The sequence below is a fragment of the Desmodus rotundus genome, chromosome 11, assembly GCF_022682495.2.
Source record: "Desmodus rotundus isolate HL8 chromosome 11, HLdesRot8A.1, whole genome shotgun sequence".
Classification (NCBI taxonomy): Eukaryota; Metazoa; Chordata; class Mammalia; order Chiroptera; family Phyllostomidae; genus Desmodus; species Desmodus rotundus.
In genome coordinates this window covers 61,995,912-62,016,066 of record NC_071397.1, presented here as the reverse complement: position 1 = coordinate 62,016,066, position 20,155 = coordinate 61,995,912, and the positions used below count along the sequence as shown (strand labels likewise).

At 42.5% G+C, this 20,155-nt stretch overlaps 1 pseudogene; it reads right to left on the bottom strand.

Moving 5' to 3' along the window:
- Positions 1-373: 373 nt before the first annotated feature.
- Positions 374-20,155, bottom strand: part of LOC128779513 (uncharacterized) — a 40,970-nt pseudogene continuing 21,188 nt past the window's right edge.

The following is a 20,155-nucleotide window of genomic DNA, read 5'->3' as shown; positions in this document are numbered from 1 at the left end:
TGTAGGATAGCTGTGACTCCGCCTGTCACATAGTAAGTGTTCGATTGGTGCTAGTGTCTCCCTCTGTACCTTCCTAGCTCCCCTATCAGCTAATGCCACTGCTACTGGGAGTGTGGCCAAGTGTCAGCCTAGTCTGCAGACTAGGACTCCTCTGGTACCAGGAGGGATGGAGGCCTCAAAGGGCAGCCTCCTTGGGAGGAGGGCTCCCTTGCCTCCTCTTCTGCAGAGACTCTGGTCTGGTTCTGGGCAGGGGTGGGGTTCTCTGCTAAAACTGGACACAGCACATGCAGACGTTACAGCCTCTCAAGGATTAAGTAGCACCTTGGAATTTTCAACCTATAGAAGTCATCCCTTCTCGTCAAGGGATGGCAAACGCGAGCCGGGGGCCAGCTTTCTCCCTTTCCTTGACCGTGGCAGACATTCCCAGTCAACGGCAACACTGTCACATGCTTGGGATGCTTAGAATCCTCCTCAGAAAGGCACTAATTGTTGGAATTGGCACTTAAGACAAAACTTATTTCTTATCTTTAATATAACCCAACTCCTTGTTTAATGGGTGAGGTGAGGTTCCCTCTCCTCCATGACCCTCATTCCTCCACTCTGTCCCTTCATCTCTAGTGAAAGTTGGCCCGGGATGATTTCCACTTAACTGGCCCCTTTCCTGGAAGTCTTTCCTCAGTTAACTTCAAGGAGATGCTTCAGTTTCCTCACTCCCTAGTGAAGAGTTGAGGTCTAGAGATTGAAGAGAAGTGATTTGCCCCGAGGCCTCAGGGTAACTTATGACTGAGCTGGGTAAAGTCCACGCATTCTGACACCAGGCCAGGGGCCTCTCCCCGTACCTTTGTGTGGCTGATGTTCAATATTTGTTTACTTAGTGTATGGAATGAGTCATAGACTTTGACATTAGAAAGAATCTTATACAGTATCTTTTCCAAACTTCCACAGAAGACAGAAGTTCCTTTCTCTGTAATCCATTTTATATGAGTGTATTAAAAGGGACTGTTAATCTAGAGAGTTCAGGAAGCAGGAGATGGGTATGGCGGAGAAACTCAGAATCGCTACCAGTTGCTGCTCATCCATTGCCTGACTGTATCAGCCGGGCTCCGTATGATTGCTCACCCTTCATGGACCAAATGCTTGCCCTGGAATTACCACATATTAACCAACCAGATGATTTAGGGCTGTAGGCTCTCTCTGGAGTGACTGTTTCCCTTAATCTAAATGAAACACACATTCATCCAGAAGAAACAGTGAAGGAACAGAGCAAGACCTACAAGTTAGAGGGATTTCCGCCCCCCCTCCCCTCTCATTGGCTGCAATAAATGGACTTCCTGAATACATTTTATCCTAAACACAAATGTAGTGAACTCATGATTAGACTTCTGGAAACTATTTTAAAAATTTGATCTCCAATTTTTAGATTACAAATGGTTGGCTTGGCTAGGGGATGGATGAGAGAATGGAACTGGGGAATCTTGGAGGATTATCCTGTGATGTTTTACATGACAGAAAGATACACTTAAGCCTCACTGGGCAACGGGTCAAACCCTATACAAGTCAGTCTACTGAGCTCTCTGTGCCTTACTCCTCCCTTAAGTGCATTCTTTCATTAGGTAAATCCTGAAGCCTCCCCAAGTGAGAGTGGAGCTCACTAGACAAAACACTGGCGTCCACAAGTTGGGTGCCTTGTCAGCCTCAAGGTAGGACTGGCCGCCAGTTGCCTGGCAGCCAAGGGTGTGACTTCTCTCATTCTCTAGCCTGTTCTATCATCCCCATTTTCTTGGTAAACTCCAACTTCCCTATCACCTGCTCTTTGAATTTCTCCCTGAGGCCCTGGGTTAAACACTCCTTCCTTTACGCCCTCACAGAACTTTTTACATAACTTTAAGATGTTATCTTTAAAATCTCTGAAGTTACTTTTTTGTTTATAGAACTTTCCTCTGCTAGACTGAATTTATTGCCAGAGTCAGTGGTTTAATCACCTTTGTAACCCCAGCACACAGCAAAGTGCCTGGTACTAAGCAAGCACTGAACGTGTGAACAAAGCATGAATAAAACGTGAGCGAAAGAGTGCTCTGATACAAATGGACTTTCGATCCCTTTCATCTGTCTGTTCGTATTTATTATTCCTGATACTCAGCACTAAACTCCATGTAGAAAGGAAAGAGTAAGGAGGGAGGAAAGCTCATCCCACAGGTTGTTTTTCCTCCCCCTTGAAGACTGCATAGCTGTATAAGGCCTCCTTGTTTTTTTAGAGGAAATGTGGTCACTAACTGCACAGGTATGCTAACTCCTCATCCAGGTGAGTGAACTCTAGGCTGGCTGAGTTAAAAACATTTGGGAAACTGGATAAAGCATGATAACAAAGCATGGAAGCAGCTCTGCACTCACTACTTAATATCACTACTTATATATATTTTTTCTCTGTCAGAGAAATACAGAAAAACATTGATTTATCCGAGGCACTGATATGCCATTTTTCTATTGATATTTCTTCTACTCCATTGAGTGAAATTTTGAAGCTAGGACAGCTCAAAATCAAGTCTACTTATTGGTTTGCTTATTTTAGATGCTGGTTTATGTAAAAGGGCGTGACCGATGGAAACCTTAGGACTCTCCAGGGGAAAATAAAGCTGCATAGATTGAAAAAGTAGTCAAACAGCCCATAAACTGAGAACGCCTTCTGGGCTCAAATACAAAGATACTCTCTTATTCTTGAAGTGTTAACTCTTTCTTTTGCCCTTTTGGACCAGAAGATCAAGGTCAAATTCAGTAAAGGGAGCAAGACTTCCATACCAGACTTAACATACCTCTTCCCTGGGAGGGGTGGGATAGAGAGGGGGAGTAACAAGCTCTAAGGGAAATTACCCACTTGGGCTCAGCCTTGAGGCCCTCCTTGGAGTCCCTCAACCCCTTCTTTTCTTGTGGTTGCCCCACCATGAAAAAGGTGTTCCTGACGGTCGGGAAGTCTTCCAGCAGAGCTCTCAGGCTGTTGCAGTATCCCATGATCTGAGCCTGAGGAGCATAGTGAGACCTGATGTGGTTAAACCCAAAAAGTCAGAAGAGATGATGGCCAGGAGGTGAGTCCCAGTTGTTCCGTCTCTCACAGAGGCTCCAGGACCTGCTTGCCTGGAGAATCTTCCAAAGAGAGCAGAGGACCTCTGCCACGAAGAAATCTCTGTCGGGGTCAGGATGCTAGTGCAGGAAGCCAGAGGCATGGGCCCCTCAGAGCCCCTCCTGTCCTTCCCCTCTGCAGCTGCTTCTTCTATGTGTCAGAGGACAGCTTAGCGGGGTTTTATCCAATAGGACTGTAGCTTACCTAAAGCAAACCACCTGACACACTGTCTGGATTTCTATGTAATATTGCTGTTGAATTCAGAGTGAGAGCAATCGGCACGTGTAGTTCACATATACTCTACTTATTTCTGACAATGTTCAACTATAACATCTCTCTTGGCTTTCTCAATTTCATCCTGTAATAGAAAAAGATGATAGTTCCTCTATGAGACAGTTGGTTATAAAAACTCCCCAAGCTAGGATGTATGTACAAACTCACAGCAAACTTAATGCAGAAAAAGGCCACACTGTTGACAGTGTGCTGGTTAGTGTTTCTGAGGTTCAACTTCTGGGAAACACTCCTCCCTGGGGCTCTCCCACTCCTGTACATTTTGCTGGGTGAGTCAAGAATGCAAGGCCCTGACCACTCTTTACCTGGGCCATTACCCAGGGGTATGTTTGCAGGAAGCAGTTTTAAAGGGCAAGGTGATGTCTCCCTCTGGGGAAAAAGAGCAGGCTTGCTGTGAGAAAGGCGGATTCCCCCAAGCTCAGCAATACCCAGCGGGCGACAACCCACTGCTGGCATCCAGGCTGCTCTATGTTGTCCCCTCGGGACTTGGGCGGCCAGGAGAACTGACACAAACATAAAGCTCGTGTTGCCTGCTCTGCTGTGAACAATAAAGGTCTTTTGTCTCTGACCCAGGATCTTGTGTCTTCTGTCCGCGTTCACAGGACAGTCACAGGCTAACTCCCTGGCTTGTAAGTAGGCTCCAATCCCAGACCTGGACAAAACTCACAGGTATATTGCCTGAGCCCTTTCTAGTCTGCCAAGCATTGGGTAACCCTAAGAGCAGTTAATGGGCTATTACATTTTCCACTTGGTCAATAATTTTGAATATTGTAGTAAGAAAAGTAATTTATCACGTCAATGACTTATTAAAAGGAGTCCTTTGTCTCCACTGTTGCTCAGCAGTAATCTTGAAGTCTGGCCTCCCTCACAGCCCATTTGTAGAACTGGATTAGGTAAATGTAAGTCTTTCCTTTCCAGTCGCAGGTTGGGAAAAAGCCTAGAGGTTGTAAACCTGCCATTTCTCTCCCAAACAGTGATGCACTAGCCTAATGATTTCCTCGTAAAAAATTAATAAATAATGAAACGATATTCACAAAATTAAGCAACACTTCTAACTGTTTAAAAACTTGAGTTTTCTAAACACTTGTCAACAGATGGGCTAGTAGGAGCATGGTGGCAGTGCCCGAAAACCCAAAATAGCAGGTGAGTCAGATGGCAAGTCTCTGTTCACCTTGTCTGAACACCTTAAGTACCAGTCGGTCACGCAGGAAAGGTCAAATGTTCCAGAGCAGGTGCTGAAAGTAGTTCAGTTTAGAAAATGACAAAACAAAATGTGACCTTGGAAAAAGTGCATGTGTTTTAAAAACTAGACTGCAGTTAGCCTGAATTGCTTCTTTTCTATTTCCGATTGAACTCCCTTTTCAGTTCTTTATAGCATATTTTCAATGGTCCTATCCAAACAGGCTGAATGCAAGAGATGCCCGGTGAAGAGTTTTCTTTTGCTCAGATGTGAAAGATGACACGAGAGCGTTAGGGAGCCCTTCTGACTGCACTCACGAGGCTCTCCACTGCGTCAGCCACCGTTGGTCTCCTGAGGAGGAAGGCGTTCGGCACCATGCCCCGCAGTCCCGCCTTTTCTAGTTGAATGGACACAAAAGCCTCTGGCGCCCTGACAAGTGAACAGAGACATCTGAGCCCAAGGCAAGTGGACATGTAACAAGAAGACAACTCGAGAACTCTCTGAAGGACAGGGACACCTGAGGCTGCGTATCGGGCTTGCAGCATGGGAGTGATGGCTGTGTCTCTGTGGTCTCAGCTGCTTCCAGCACTTCTGATTATATTTACTGGGGATGCTGATTTGTCACCATCCTCCCTGGGGACCCCAAGAGCCCGAGCCATGCACCAGCAGTCCCAAACTTCACAGTCTGGCCCAGTGTTTGTACTGTCCAGGTCCTTCTGTATCCTCCTGGCCGCATCAAGTGGCCTCCCAAGAGTCTGCCTGACTAGACATTGGTCTTATATCTTCTGTCCGCGCATTAGGAATGCAGATTTAGGGCACTGGAACTCTGGCCATAATGGTAACTTGAGTAGTAGAGTAGCTTTGCCTATTTATTTTTTTCATTCTAAATTTGCCAGAATTAAATGACTACCAATGACTAGTGTCATTGGTAGGTCCCAATAAAATACTCAGAGTATTCACAGTTATTGCAGAATACAAGTATCTCTCTTTCTCTGTCATGGTGAGAAGAGATCAAGAAACAGTAGGGCCCTGATCGGTGTGCTCAGTGGGTTGGGTGTCGTCCCACAAACCGAAAGGTCGCCAGTTCAATCCCGGGTCAGGGCACATGCCTGGGTTGCAGGACAGGTTCTTGGTTGGGGGCATGTGAGAGGCAACCAATCAATGCTTCTCACCTTCTCTTTAAAAATAAATACATGAAATCTTAACAAAAGACATAGTAGGACATTCCTGCTCTGTAGATGTATTTCTTTAGAGGCCGCATCTCTCTGACGACACACCGTTCTATTCTATGTCAAAACCCTTGTTAGAATAGTGAGGGTAGTTCTGGGCTGCTCTTTAGGATAGACGCGGAAAATTTGGAGAGGCCAGCATTCTTTGTTCTACTTGCTTTGAAGTCTGAAAAATACAGAGAAAGGGAAGAAGAAGGAAAGGAAGGGAAAAGGAAGAGAAGGGAGGAGAAGGGAGAACAGAAGAGAAGAGGCTGCAGTTAGGAACTGTTAACTCCTTCGTAGACTGGAGCATTCTGGAAGGAGATGAGCCTTCACCCTGTTCACACAGGGTTCAAAATGCAACCCATGCTGGTCACTCTGGGAGTTCAGGCATCCTTCATTGACTTAAAAATTGACACTTTTATTTAATCCCCCTATGTTCCCAGTACAGTACCTTCTGGCAGACTGAGATCTCACCGAGGGAAGAATAAAGGTGTCTGGAACTTTTGGAGTCGGGGCTGACAGCATTCTCTCTGTGCCATTTACAATTCTGGAACTTCTTCTGGTTGGACCCTGACTTCGCAGGTTTGAACTTTTTTCCTAAAATTTTTCATATCAAAGTGAATTAAATTTGTTGGACTTATAAGTCCTGAGGTAATGGCTATAAAATCATCTCACCACCACCAATGACCACAGACACATGTGAATGACTGGGTGCAGGGGGAGGGGTGGGAATGGAGAGAAGGAGGAGGGGAGGAGAGTAAGGGAGAGAAGGGAGGAGAGCTACCATTTTGTACAATGAAGGGTAAGATACTCAGTGTAACTCTTTCCAGGATAGAGGACCATTGTCCAAAGTGCTCTGAAAAAAATTCTCTATTCCACAAGGTGGCTAGTTGGAGTGCTCGAATAGCGTGGCCTCGCAAGGGACACTGCTGATGGACTCCATGCTGCACCATCTGAGGAACAGTTTCAGGGGGCCCATTCTGGTGAAGCCTAAGCAGGTGAAGGTGGGCTATTTAGGCTGCCACCCGATGCAATGATGAAGGAGGGAGAGGTGGAGGGAGGGTGGGGGAGAGGAAAAGGAAGATGGAGAAGAAAAAAGGGAAATCCATATTTCCCAATATTCCTATTGGTTATGGAACTGTAGAGTATGATGGATGGGACTCTTTTATGTTTTTCTAAAATACTAAGAGGAAATACTAAATTTTCAAGAAAAGACCACTCTTTCTCAAAGAAAGAAACAAGGAGTTCTTATCTGAGTTGCTAAAGGAGAGTGAGGCAAAAGGAAAAAAAATCCTTGGTAAAAGTGTAACATTTCCATCCTGACTTTTTCTGAAGACCCCGCGTTATTCCAGTCTCCCGGACACTGTAGAATACACCAGTTCAGAACACTTGAGAGGCCTTAGAAACGCCGAGCGTGAGCCCAGACTGAGAGAGCACAAGCTCTGCAATCAGGTCCCAGTGTTGACACTCAGCTGGTGATCTTCGTTCTTTTCCTTAACCTTTCAGAACCTGTTTTTTCATCTAGGAAAAGGGGAAGATGCCCCCCATCTCATGGGGCTGTTGAGAGGGTTCCATGAGCCCATGTATATCCATCCACCCATTAGCTCACTGCCTTGCTGGACCAGAAGCTGAATTGAACTTCTAACTCTCTGACTCCCTCACCTGCTTTCAACATCCCAGTCATAACCCATCTTTCATTCCTATCCCTGATTGCCTCCTCTTTTCCAGCCCCTTCCACAGATACACCTGTTTGATTCTTAACTTTCCCTTCTCCTCAAGCTTCCTCCTCAATTCTGACCAAACTTCTTAAAGAGATATTGTGGACTAAATGTGTGTGTCTCCCCCTAATTGCTTATGTTGAAGCCCTGACCCCCAATACAATGGTATTTGGAGACAGGGCCTTTGGAGGGTAATTAGTGTTAGATAAGGTCATAATGGTGGAGTCCTAATCTGATAGGGCTGGTACCCTTACAAGGAGAGAAAGACACAGAGTTCTCTCTCTCTGCCTGTGAGGCCACAGTGAGAGTGTTGATATACACATGCGAGAAAGGAAGAGAGCTCTCACCAGAAACTGGCCATGCAGGCACTTTGATCTTGGGGTTCTAGCCTTCAGAACTACGAGAAAATACATTTCTGTTGTTTACGCTACTTAGTCTATGGTATTTCATTACGGCAACCGGAGCAGACGGTTACAGGAGCAGTAGATATGCACTGCTCCTGCACTCCTACCACCTTCTCGCTCCTAAACTCTGGCAGTCTGGCTCTCACCTTCATTAGACCTGCTCTGTCAGAGTCAGCAATGAACTTGGGGAATGTCAAATGGCCTCATTTTAATCTCTGCTCTTCTGGTTCTTTCCTCTAGAGTTAACTCTATCAACTTCCACCTTCTTATTCTTTTTTCTTCTTTTAAAAAATAAAAGCTTTATTGAGGTACATTTAACATTCAATTAACAGCACATATTTAAAGTGTACAATTAGGTAAATTCTAGTAGATGTATACAAACTGAAATAATCACTGCAAAAAACAAAGCAAAACAAAAGAACCCTAGCCATCCCTCTCACCCAGCCCCCTTACTCACGTAACCATTGCTCTGCTTTCTGCAACTATAGATCACAGTGCATTTCCTGGAGCTTTATGTAAAGGGAGTCGTAAAGTATGTACTTTTGTTTTGTCTGGCTTCATCCATATTGTTGTGTATATCAATAGCTCATATCTTGTATTGCTGAGTAGTACTACATTGTATGAATACCCCACAATTTGCTTATACATTCATCTGGTGATGGATATTTGTGTTCTTTCCAGTTATTGGCTGTTTTAAATAAAGCCGCTGTGAACATTTGTATAAGTCTTTATATGGATATGTGCTTTCTCTTGGGTAAATACCTAGGAGTGGAATGGCTGGATCATCTGGTAAAGTGTATGTTTAACTTTTTAAGGAAGTGCCCAAACTATTTTCCAATATGATTGACCATTTTGCATTCCCCTCAGCAGTATATGAGAGTTCCAGATTCTTCACACCCTTGCCAATACAGTTGTTTAAATTTTAACCATTAAAATGGTTGTGCAGTCATTTTTCTAGGGTTTTAATTTGCATTTTCCAGTGACTAATGGTGTTGAACACCTTTTTATATGCTTTCTTGTCATCTGTACATCTTCTGAAATGACTCACTTCTTCTTTTTTTTTGTTGTTCAAGCACAGCTGTCTCCATTTTCCCATCACCACTTTGTCCTGCCCCACCCTCCCCCACCTCCCACCCTCGATCCTAGGTCCTTTATACATGTTCCTTGATGACCCTTCCCCTTCTTTCCCATGTTATCCCCCTCCCCCCTCCCCTCTGGTTACTGTCAGTTTGTTTTTTATTTCAATGTCTCTGGTTATATTTTGTCTGCTTGGTTGTTTTGTTGATTAGGTTGCATTTATAGGTGAGATCATATGGTATTTGTCTTTCACCTCCTGGCTTGTTTCACTTAGCATAATGCTCTCCAGTTCCATTCATGCTATCACAAAGGGTAGAAGCTCCCTTTTTTCTTTCTGCTCTGTAGTATTTCAATGTGTAAATGTACCATAGTTTTTTGATCCACTCATTTACTGATGGCACTCACGTTGCTCCCAGCACTTGGCTATCGTAAATTGTGCTGCTATGAACTTGGGGTGCATAGGTTCTTTTGGATTGGTGTTTCAGGATTCTTAGGGTATAATCCCAGCAGTGGAATTTCTGGGTCAAAAGGCAGTTCCATTTTTAGTTTTCTGAGGAAATTCCATACTGCTTTCCACAGTGGCTGCACCAGTCTGCATTCCTACCAACAGTGTACTAGGGTTCCCTTTTCTCCACAACCTTTCCAACACTTGTTGTTTGTTGCTTTATTTATGATGGCCATTCTGACCAGTGTGAAGTGGTATCTCATTGTGGTTTTAATTTGCATCTCTCTGATGGCTAGTGACACTGAGCATCCTTTCATATGTCTCTGGGCCCTCTGTATGTCCTTTTTGGAAAAGTGTCTGTTCAGGTCCTCTGCCCAGTTTTTAATTGGATTGTTTGTCTTCCTGGAGTGGAGTCATATGAGTTCTTTATGTATTTTGGAGATCAAACCCTTGTCCAAGGTGTCATTGGCAAATATATTTTCCCATATGGTTGGTTCCCTTTTCATTTTGCTGATTTTTCTTTAGCCATGCAGAAACTTTTTATTTTGATGAGGTCCCATTTGTTTATTCTTTCCTTTATGTTCCTTGTTCTAGGAGACATATCAGTGAAAATATTGCTGCATGGAATATCTGAGATTATCATGATTATGTTCTCCTCTGGAACTTTAACGGTGTCACGACCTATATTTAAGTCTTTTATCCATCTTGAGTTTACTTTTGTGTATGGTGTAGATTGGTGGTCGAGTTTCATTTCTTTTTGCATATAGCTGTCCAGATCTTCCAATACCATTTGTTGAAGAGGCTATTTTTATTCCATTTTGTGCTCCTGCCCCCTTTGTTGAATATTAATTGACCGTAGACACATGGGTTTATTTCTGGGCTCTGTATTCTGTCCCATCGATCTACGTGTCTGTTCTTGTGCCAGTGCCAGGCTGTTTTGATTACAGTGGCCTTGCGATATAGTTTGATGTCATGACTCACTTCTTGACACACTTCCTTCTTTTGGCTTTGGTATCAGTGCACACAATTTTATTCTCTGTCTCTGTCTCTTCTCTTTTTCTTCACTTCCTTCCCTTCCTCTTCTTCCCTTTCACTGTGTTCATCATTTATTTCTTATTATATCATTAGCCCTCTTCCTGTCCCACACTTGTAGGAAAGCATATAAACACACACACATACATATTCACACACACACACAGACATATACATACACACATACACACACACATATATTTTTTACCCTAATGTAGCAGGTATTTTCAGGCTTTTCCCCTTAATGCCTCCTCTCGCCTGCCCTGTGCTCCTATCTAGTGACTCTCAATGTCTGCTCCCTGGATGGATCTCAGGGAGTGACTCATAAGCCTCTCAACCTCCACTGCAACCAGAACAACCCCAATTATAGCTGTTTAATTATTAGTATTCTCATAAGATTAACTTAATTAAGTAAAGGAATGTATATGTCAACTTCGCATGAAAGCCGTAAGTGGTGGTCAAGCGGGGCTCTTTTTTTCCTAGCTCCCATCTGTCCTCACTTCCATGCCTGAGCATCTGAAGGATCTTTCTCAGAATGGTCACCTGGCTGCCCCTGCCTGTCAAAAAGCTCATTCTTCCGGTTTTCCCAAATGCCCCCTCTCTGGGCTAGTCTTCCTGATTCCCAGATGTGTCCCCTTTTTTCTTTAAATTCCTTCTGTAGTCTGTTGGACCTCTTCTATGCCTTGTATTTGAACTACTTGCTGACCTGTCTTCCTTCCCCACACTGGTCTGTAGGTTCCTCAGGAGCATGAATTGTAACTCAGTATTATAGCAGGTACTGCATTAACATTTTGGTGGTTGAATTTTTAAAAATAATTCACTCTATCCCTGTCTTCTACTTCAGTATCTGATTCCTATAGGAATTAATATTTGGCAGAAGTGGAGATTTGCCCTTGGTTTCAGATGAAATATTCTTGCCTAACTTACACATTTGTACTCTCCTGTTAATGTGAAGATTAGAAAGATAAGTAGAGGTAGATAAATATGATAAGGGATAAATGTGGTAAGCTATATAGAATCCATAAGGCTTAAAGAATGTTTAAGTATAAAATATTTAATTTTTATACTTAAGTTGCATTCACCAGTGCACACACACAAGAGAAATGGGGGAAAATACCTGTGAACTGATTTAGAGTGATTTCTAGAATATATTGCTAAGTGAGAAAACAGAGTACAAAACAGTTGTTCGTATGGAAAATAATACAATAATTAGTAAATAATAATAATACAAGAATAAACTCACATACTTACAACTGTAAACCTACTTTTGCCCCACACTGTACCTATGGATAAAATCCAAACATTATGATAAAATCATTAAAAAATATTAGGAATTGAAGGAAATGTCCTCAACCTGGTAAAATACATTTATGAAAAATCCATACCTAACATCATACTTAATGGTGTAAAAATTGGAGGCTTTCCCCCTAACATTAAGAATAAGACAATAACCCTGGCCTGTATGGCTCAGTTGTTGGAGTGTCCTGTAAAGTGAAAGGTCACAGGTTTGATTCCCAGTCAGGGTACATGCCTAGGTTGCAGGTTCAGTCCCCAGTCAGGGCATGTGCGAGAAGCAACAGACTGATATTTCTCTCTCACATTGTTTCTCTCTCTCTCTCTCTCTCCCTCTCTCCTACCTCTCTCTCTGCCCCCCTTCCCCTCTCCCTAAAATCAATAAGCATGCCCTTGGGCAAGGCTAAAAAAAAAAGAAAAGACAATGATATCCCCATTTCTACTCAACATTGTACTAGAAGATCTAGCTAGGACAATTAGGCAAGGGGAAAAAAATCCAGTTAGGAAAGTAATTAGTAAAATTATCTCTATTTGCAGATGACATGATCTTGTATATAGAAAATCTCAAGGAATATACACATATAAACACAAATAAAATATTAGAACTAATAAATGAGCTTAGTAAAATTGCTGGATATACAAAATTCAACTGTATTTCTAGAGACCTGTAACAAATACTCTGAAAATGAAGTTAAGAAAATAATTTCATTTATAATAATATCAAAAAGAATAAAATACTTTTGAATTCATTTAACAAAAGAAGTGCAAGGCTTAGACCTTGAAAACTATGAAATACTGTTAAAAGAAATTAAAGAAGATCTAAATAAATGAGGTCATCTCATGTTCATGGATCAGAAGATTTAATATTGTCAGATGGCAATAGTACCCAAATTAACCTACCCAAACTAGCCAATGTAATCCTTCTCAAAATCCTAAATGGCTTTTTTAAAAAACAGAAATTGACAAGCTGATTGTAAAATTCATATGAAAATGCAAGGGACCCAATATAGCTAAAGCAATCTTAAAAAAGAAGAAAGTTGAAGGACACACACTTCTTAATTTCAAAACTTAACACTACTCTACAGTAATCAAAGCATAGTGGTAGTAGTATAGAAGTAGACATAGATCAATGAAATAACATTTTGAGTCCAGAAATACACTCTTATGTTTTATAGTGAATTGATTTTTGACGAGGGTGCCAGGAGAATTCAGTACGGAAGGATGAATCTTTTCAACAAGTGGTGCTGGGACAGCTGGATCCGCACACGAAAGAATGAAGTTGCACCCCTACTTTACTCTACATACCAAAATCAACCATAAATAGGTTTTAGACCTAAAGGAAAGAGCTAACACTACAAAAATCTTAGAAGAAAACACAGGGGTAAGTCTTTGTGACTTTGGATTAGGCAATATTATGTAAATATGATACCAAAAGAACAAATGATGAAAGAAAGAATTTGTAAATTGGACTCGTCAAAATGAAAAACTTCGGTTTCAGAGGACATCAGCAAAAAAGTGAGAAGATGGCTTGCAGAATGGGAGAAAATATTTGCAAATCATACTCTTGTATTCAGAACATATGAAGAACTCTTACAAGTCAATAATAAAAAGACAAAAAATCTACATTTATAAAAGCGCAAAGGATTTGAATAGGTATTTCTCTAAAAAAGACATACAAATGGCCAGTAAGCACATGAAAAGATGCTCAACATTAGTAATTATAGAAATGCAAATCAAAACCACAATGAGATATCATGTTACTCCCACTAGGAAGGCTAAAATAAAAGAGAGAGACAATAACAAGTGTTAGCAAAACTCAAAACATACATCTTTACAAAAACCAGTACATGAATGTTCATAGCAGCATTACTCATAACAGCCAAAAAGTAAAATCAAGCCAATGTCTGTCAACTGATGAATGGATAAACAATATGTAGTATATCCATACGATATTACTCATCAGTAAAAGGAAATGAAGTACTGATACATGCTAAAACATGGATAAAACTTGAAAACATAACGCTAAGTAAAAAAAAAAAACAGACATAAAAGGACATGTGTTATGATTCTATTTATATAAAATGTCCAGAATAGGCAAGTCTGTAGAGACACAAAGCAGATTTCTGGTTGCTATGGGCCGGGGAAGAGAGGAATAGGAGTCACTGCTAATGAGCACATTCTTTTGAGGGTGACGAAATGTTCTGGAATTAGATAGTGGTGATGGTTGCATGATCTTCTGAATTAAACACTGAAAAGGAGTAAATTTTATGTAATGTAAATCATACCTCAATAACAATCACATAAATCCAGAAAAAGATGAAATATATGTCATATGTTAACTTTTGTGGATAAAAGAAGGGACAAATGTATTTGCTTACTTTTGCAAAAAGAAATACAGGAAGTATAAAACATAAAACAATGGAATCATTTATCTACAAAGGTCAGGGGTGGAGGAAAAGGTTTTTTTATTCTAGCTAGATTTACGTAAAAAGAAAAAATTGTTAGCAAATTACTAAAAATTAAAAGGTCCAGTAAAGATTTGGTCCTATGTTGAATCACTTTAGGAAAGAAGGAAGAAAGGGAAGGGGGAGGGGAAGAAGATGAAAAGAAGGAAAACAGAGAGAACGTGAAGGAGGGAAAGGGGGAGGAGAAGGGATGGGGGAGAGGCAGAGGTAGGAAGGATAGTAGGGAACAAAGGGGCAGCTGCTGGAAGTATAGTCTGCCCAGGCTCCTTGACCTTACAGGCTGACCTTGACATCAGCAGGGCAGCCCCCTCAGGGAGTGTGGTAGAAGAAGGCATGCTGGACAGCCACCATCAAAGCATTTTTCTGAGCAGCTTGACATGCAAGGGTCACTTGAATATTTTCCACTCCTGAGTGGAACAAGAGCTACAACAAGAAAATATGAAAGGTATTAGGAATTTCTCTCATAAAGAAAAAAGTAAAGTTGAGGGTTGAGGTCACCACTTACTCAGCATGTATATGCATAAATCAAACCACAGGATGAGCTGAGATCCTTGTTCCTCAGTCACAAGACTGAACCTCTCTCTCCCTAAGCAGCATTTCATCCATAAAAGCAGCCCCCAAGCTCGATTTGCTCCGTAGCTGGACACCATCAAGTTTCCCCAAATGTCAGAAAAGGATGAGCAAGCTCTGATGAACTAGCAAACATATGCTCAGGGGCAGGCTCTTGTAAAACTGCCAAGATTAGATTTATGTTTAAACACACACACACACACACACACACTACAAACCCACACATACACACATGGAAGCAAAGAAATCTGAGTGGCAGGGAAAAAACAGCACCAGGTTTCAAAAGGTCAGATAAAAGCTTCAATAACAAGTGTACATTTTAAAAGCTTGATACAAAGATGGTTCACTACAAGTGCTTCTTTCTAACGTCTAACAGAAGTTATTTCAACAGATGTTACAGTCTCTATAGTTCAAACCAGGCCAATGTGCACATCAAACAAGGCAAGGTCATTATCAATACTTATGAAGACGGGAGCTTTTCTTATATGTGAGAGCCAATCATATATAAATTAAACATCATGATTTTTAAAGAAATACATCAGTAAAGTGTATTTTTAAATACAATTTAGTTTAAAAAAAGAATTAAAATACTTTACCTTAAGGATGGCTTCCTTTGCATAAAAACTGAATTTGCCAACTTGGTTATCATCCACCTCAGAGATGGCCAAGACGAGTAGGGGGAGAACATCTGTAAGAAGCGACATGACATGGTTTCAGCGTGCCGTGCCATTAGTCAAGAGCTGCCCATCCTGATGGGACAGAGTGGCCTGCGATCAGCTCTAGGACGTCAGTAGTAACAGCTATGCAGGACTATGCAGGCTTTGCAGGACTTGATATTTCCACCCAAAGACTGAAGGGCTCTGGGGTCTTTTCGATCCTATTGGACTTGATGTCCCTGTGGTTGGGCTGTGGTGAACAGCTACCCTGGAGCGTTTGAAATTCCTTTCTCTTGATTGCCATTCCACTGTTTTCTCCTGTTTTTCCTCTTGCCTTTTTGACCTCAGAGGAGGTCAGAAGAGTCCTCCACACTTCGGCATGTGGGTTGTTTTGTGCTGAAGGCAATTGAGAGCCTGTGGGCTTATGAGAAACTTTTACCTCTCCCTGAAAGAATTTAAATTAAGGGCCTTGTCCATAAAAGGAGTTATCACCAGAAAAACTTTTTATGACCTACATGTAGGGCAGGACAAACTTCTAATCGCTGTACATCTGCACTTACTGTACTGCAAATGATCTTCCTCCTCTCTGAAGCCCCAGGTGCCTTACCCAATTCCTTAGCTCAGAGAGTTATTACCTCATTTTTCCTTTTTTTTAATCCTCACCTGAGGACATGCTTAGACAGAGAGGAAGGGAGGGAGAAAAGGGGAGAGAAACATCACTGTGAGAGAGAAACATTGAAGCGAGGGAGAAATATCAATAAGTTGCCTCCTGTATACACCCAGACAGGGGATGGAACCCATGATTTAGGCATGTGCCATGATCAGGAATCGAACTTGCTACTTTTGGGTTTGCGGGATGATGTTCCAACTAACTGAGCCACACTAGCCAGGGCCATTTTTCCTTCCCCCTCGTTGAACCTCCCATGTATGTGGGGTTCCCATATGTATGTATGTAATTTGGTCATTTTGTCTAGCTTACCTGTCTCATTTCTATTTGACTATTAGACCAGCTGAAAGAACCTAGAAGGGTAGATACAGGAAAGTCTCTTCCTCTCTGCAACCTCATGTAGACTCAGGCCCCTCACTGACTCAGACTCCTCTGTCCACTCATTAAAAGCCATCCAGTTCTAACTCTCTCCCATTGCCTCAACCATCATCTAAATGCTCTTTGTAACCACATGTCCGCCTTGGGACATTGTCCTTTGTCCATAACTATGAGACTCTGTTGAGTAATTTAATATCTATGAATTTTGGTTTCTTCATCTGTAAATGGGATATCACTTATATATGGTTATGACAAATATGAACAATATGCATGAATGTGCTTTTTAAAATGTAAGTCACTATATGTATGTTTGATATATGTTTTTGTTACAGTGGAACTCCAAAGTGGCAACTTTAAGAAATTAACATACACAAAATAAATGCAAACTTAAGACACAAATTCCTTGGATGCATAAACCTTCCTCTAGTAATTCAGAAGGCTCTCAAGATCTTCTTGCAGGACCTCTGGGTCATCTCTGGGAGGACCACTCACTGCCTGGCCAGGCCACAGAGCACTTGGGCAATTTTTGCTACTTTGTTGATTCCAACTGAACAAAAAATATGTCCTATTTTACAGCAGTGAAAAATACCAGCTCCAGAAGGAGGCCATTGCAGAGACAGAGAGAGTAGCTGGGCTCTAGGTTGGAGACTCAGCCTTGACTGAAGCCCGACTGCACCTCCCGCCGTCAGCTTCTGTGAGGTATCTCTGTATCCTCACAGCAAATTCCCTTTTTGGTTTAGCTAGTGTCACAGGATAGAGCGGGGAACAGTTTGCCTTCAGGGGACATTGGACAATGTCTGGAGACATTTTTGATTGTTACAAATGGGAAGGGGTCCTACTAGCACCTGGTAGGTAGTGGTCAGGGGTGATGCTAAACAGCCCCTGAATATAAAGCCCCTACAAGAAAGAGTCACCCAGCCCCCAACTGCAATAGTGCCGAGATTGAGAAACTCTGCGATACTGGATGTATTACCCTCACCCCTCCATTCTAACCCATGCTCTCTCTGGAGAAGGTGAGTCCTTTAACATATTAACATATCCAAATTATATTTTGAGCAGTGATCCACATCAGCAAAACAAAGGTGACTATCCCTCCTTGGAGTCCTCTTTGCCTTCCCTGGGGTAAGTGGGGCCAGGGCCAGAAATCTGCAAGTATAGACCTGGGATGCCCTTAGGGGAAGGCAGACTACAAGGGAAGGGAAGAAGAAGGAGAGTAAGTTTCTTCCAAGCCCATATCAACAGCTGACTCTGTGAGGAGAAAAAGATTCCTTCCCCTGATTGGGTAGATTCATGATCTGTTCCTGGTAAGAGTGCTTTCTTTCTGCCAATGGGCTGAACTCGTAGGGCATGAAAAAGAGGTTTCAGTGGTTTGAGTCAGCTTTTGTTACAGACCAACAAAAGAACCTGACCGAGACTTTGCCATACGTGTTAGATTTGTACATTGTGTTAGAATTTCGAGGAAACAGTGCTCAAAACACTCGACTGACTTCTCCCTGATCCCAGGGAAAGTGAGAGAAGGGACCTGGATTCTGACCTATGGCTCTTGCCCTATGAGACCAACCTGCATCCCCTTTCTACTCAGGAGCACACAGTCGATGTGGGGAGTTGCCTGAGCCCGTGATTCCCTCTCATTTGCACTCTCTGATCTGATTCTTCCATTTCTCAGTTACTTGATGCTTTTAAATCCAATTATTCCCCATGACTGAGATCTTATTTTTCCCTCTTATTCCAAAAGAAAGAAAGAAAAGAAAAAAGAAGTAGCATTATGGCAGGTAGAAGATAAGGGAATGAATTTAGAAACACAATTGCATTTGTGTGTCCACTGGGGGTAGAAATGATCTTTCACTGGTCATTCATTCTACCATTACATTATTTTTACTTTGACACTCTTAAGGCTCACCTGTCAACACGATCACTCTCCTCCAGCAGAGAGGTGGTAAAGATAGGAGGTGGGTGAACCACCTTGTCCTTTTGTGATGTAAATTCAAAGTGAACTGGCCTCAGATATTAATGGAACTCTTCAAAACCCACCTCCCACACCATTTCCTTATAGAGACTGAAAGGGGGGAAAAAAGAGCCAACAACATTTGCTATTATTTCCCCTAAAAGGAAAGTAAGTGGTAAGAAAACCAAAACATCAGAATAAGCACAAAAGCACAAGACAAAACAAGGTAAGCCAAGTAGGGTCGGAAGTGCATGAGTCACAAAGGCCTGGTGTCTGCCCTCTGCTCTGACAGCTGAAAATAGTAAGAAAGTAGGAGGAGATGTGCTTGGGTACTTTCTCAGCTCTCATTTCCTGCAGGCTGGCTTCTGTCTCAGAGCCCTCATCAGGCCACCAACATTGCCCTCGGTACAAGGTTCACCATCTTCTCTCGGAATGCTTCACGGCTGGCCTCTGTCCCCGCCTTAGGGAACATCTTTGTTCTCCTGGATCCAGGCTGTCCACGCTCCTGCCTCCTGACCACGCTCTCTCAGTCTTCACTGGCTTTTCCTTCTCTTTATTTTCAAACCCTGGTGTTCCCAAGGTTCCAAACCCAGTCCTCTCCATCCTTTCCTGGGGGTGTCCGCCTTCCAACCCCATGCAGGAACAATCCCCTCTAGTGTGAGAATCTGTGACCCCCACCCCTGTCCTGCCTCAACTCTGAGCTCTACTCCCAAGTTTCTGCAGCTTGCAGCGAGGCCCTGTTCGGGTGTCCCTCTGGCACTTCAGTCTTATGTATCTAGGATACCTCCTCCTCCTCTTTCACCCCCATTCTAACACATTTCTCCCTCTTGAGAAATTGGTGCTTTAAGGCTGAGTTCAAATAGCACCTACGGTATATATCAGCTTGCTAGGCTGCTGTAACAAAGTACCATAAACTGGGTGGCTTTCACAACAGAAACCGGGCTTATAGTCCTGGAGGCCGGAAGTCTGAGATCAAGGTGTCAGCAGGGTTGGTTCCTCCTGAGGGCGGTGAGGGAGGGTCTGTTCCAGGCCTCTCTCCTTGGCTTATAGTTGGCTATCTTCTCCTGGGTCTTCACATTGTCTTCCCTCTCTGTGTGTCTGTGTGCAAATCTCCTCTTCTTATAAGGACACATCAGTCATATTGGACTAGGGCCCACCTCAATAGCTTTGTTTTACTTGATTACTTCCATAAAGACGTTATCTCCAAACAACCTCACAGGCTATGGTACTGGGGATTAGGACTTAAACATTTCAATTTTGAAGGAGACACAATTCAGCCCCTAGCAGTCCCTCTTCTATGAAGCTTTCCCTGATCCACTTAAAGAGAAGGAAATAAATACTGCATTTCTGTGCTCCTGTAGCATACTGTTCACAGGCTAAAACATCGTATCGAACTGTATTGGGGTTGCTATTACATTGTGAGCTCCTGAAGATCAAGGATCAGAAATTATGGGGAGGGAGTATCATAGAGGTTAACACCTTGACTCATGGTTTAAATTTGTATATTTTTTGACTATATTTTCTAGCTTTGTAATCTTAGGCAAATCACTTGACTTTTCTGAGCCCCTACTTCCTCACTGGTGAAATGTTTGCCAGATGCCTCATAAGGATATTCTGAGAATTAAAAGAACTAATGCACATAAAGTCCCAGTACAGACCCAGGCCACAACAGGCCCTCAAAAATGGACCCTTTGTGCTACGGGGCCTG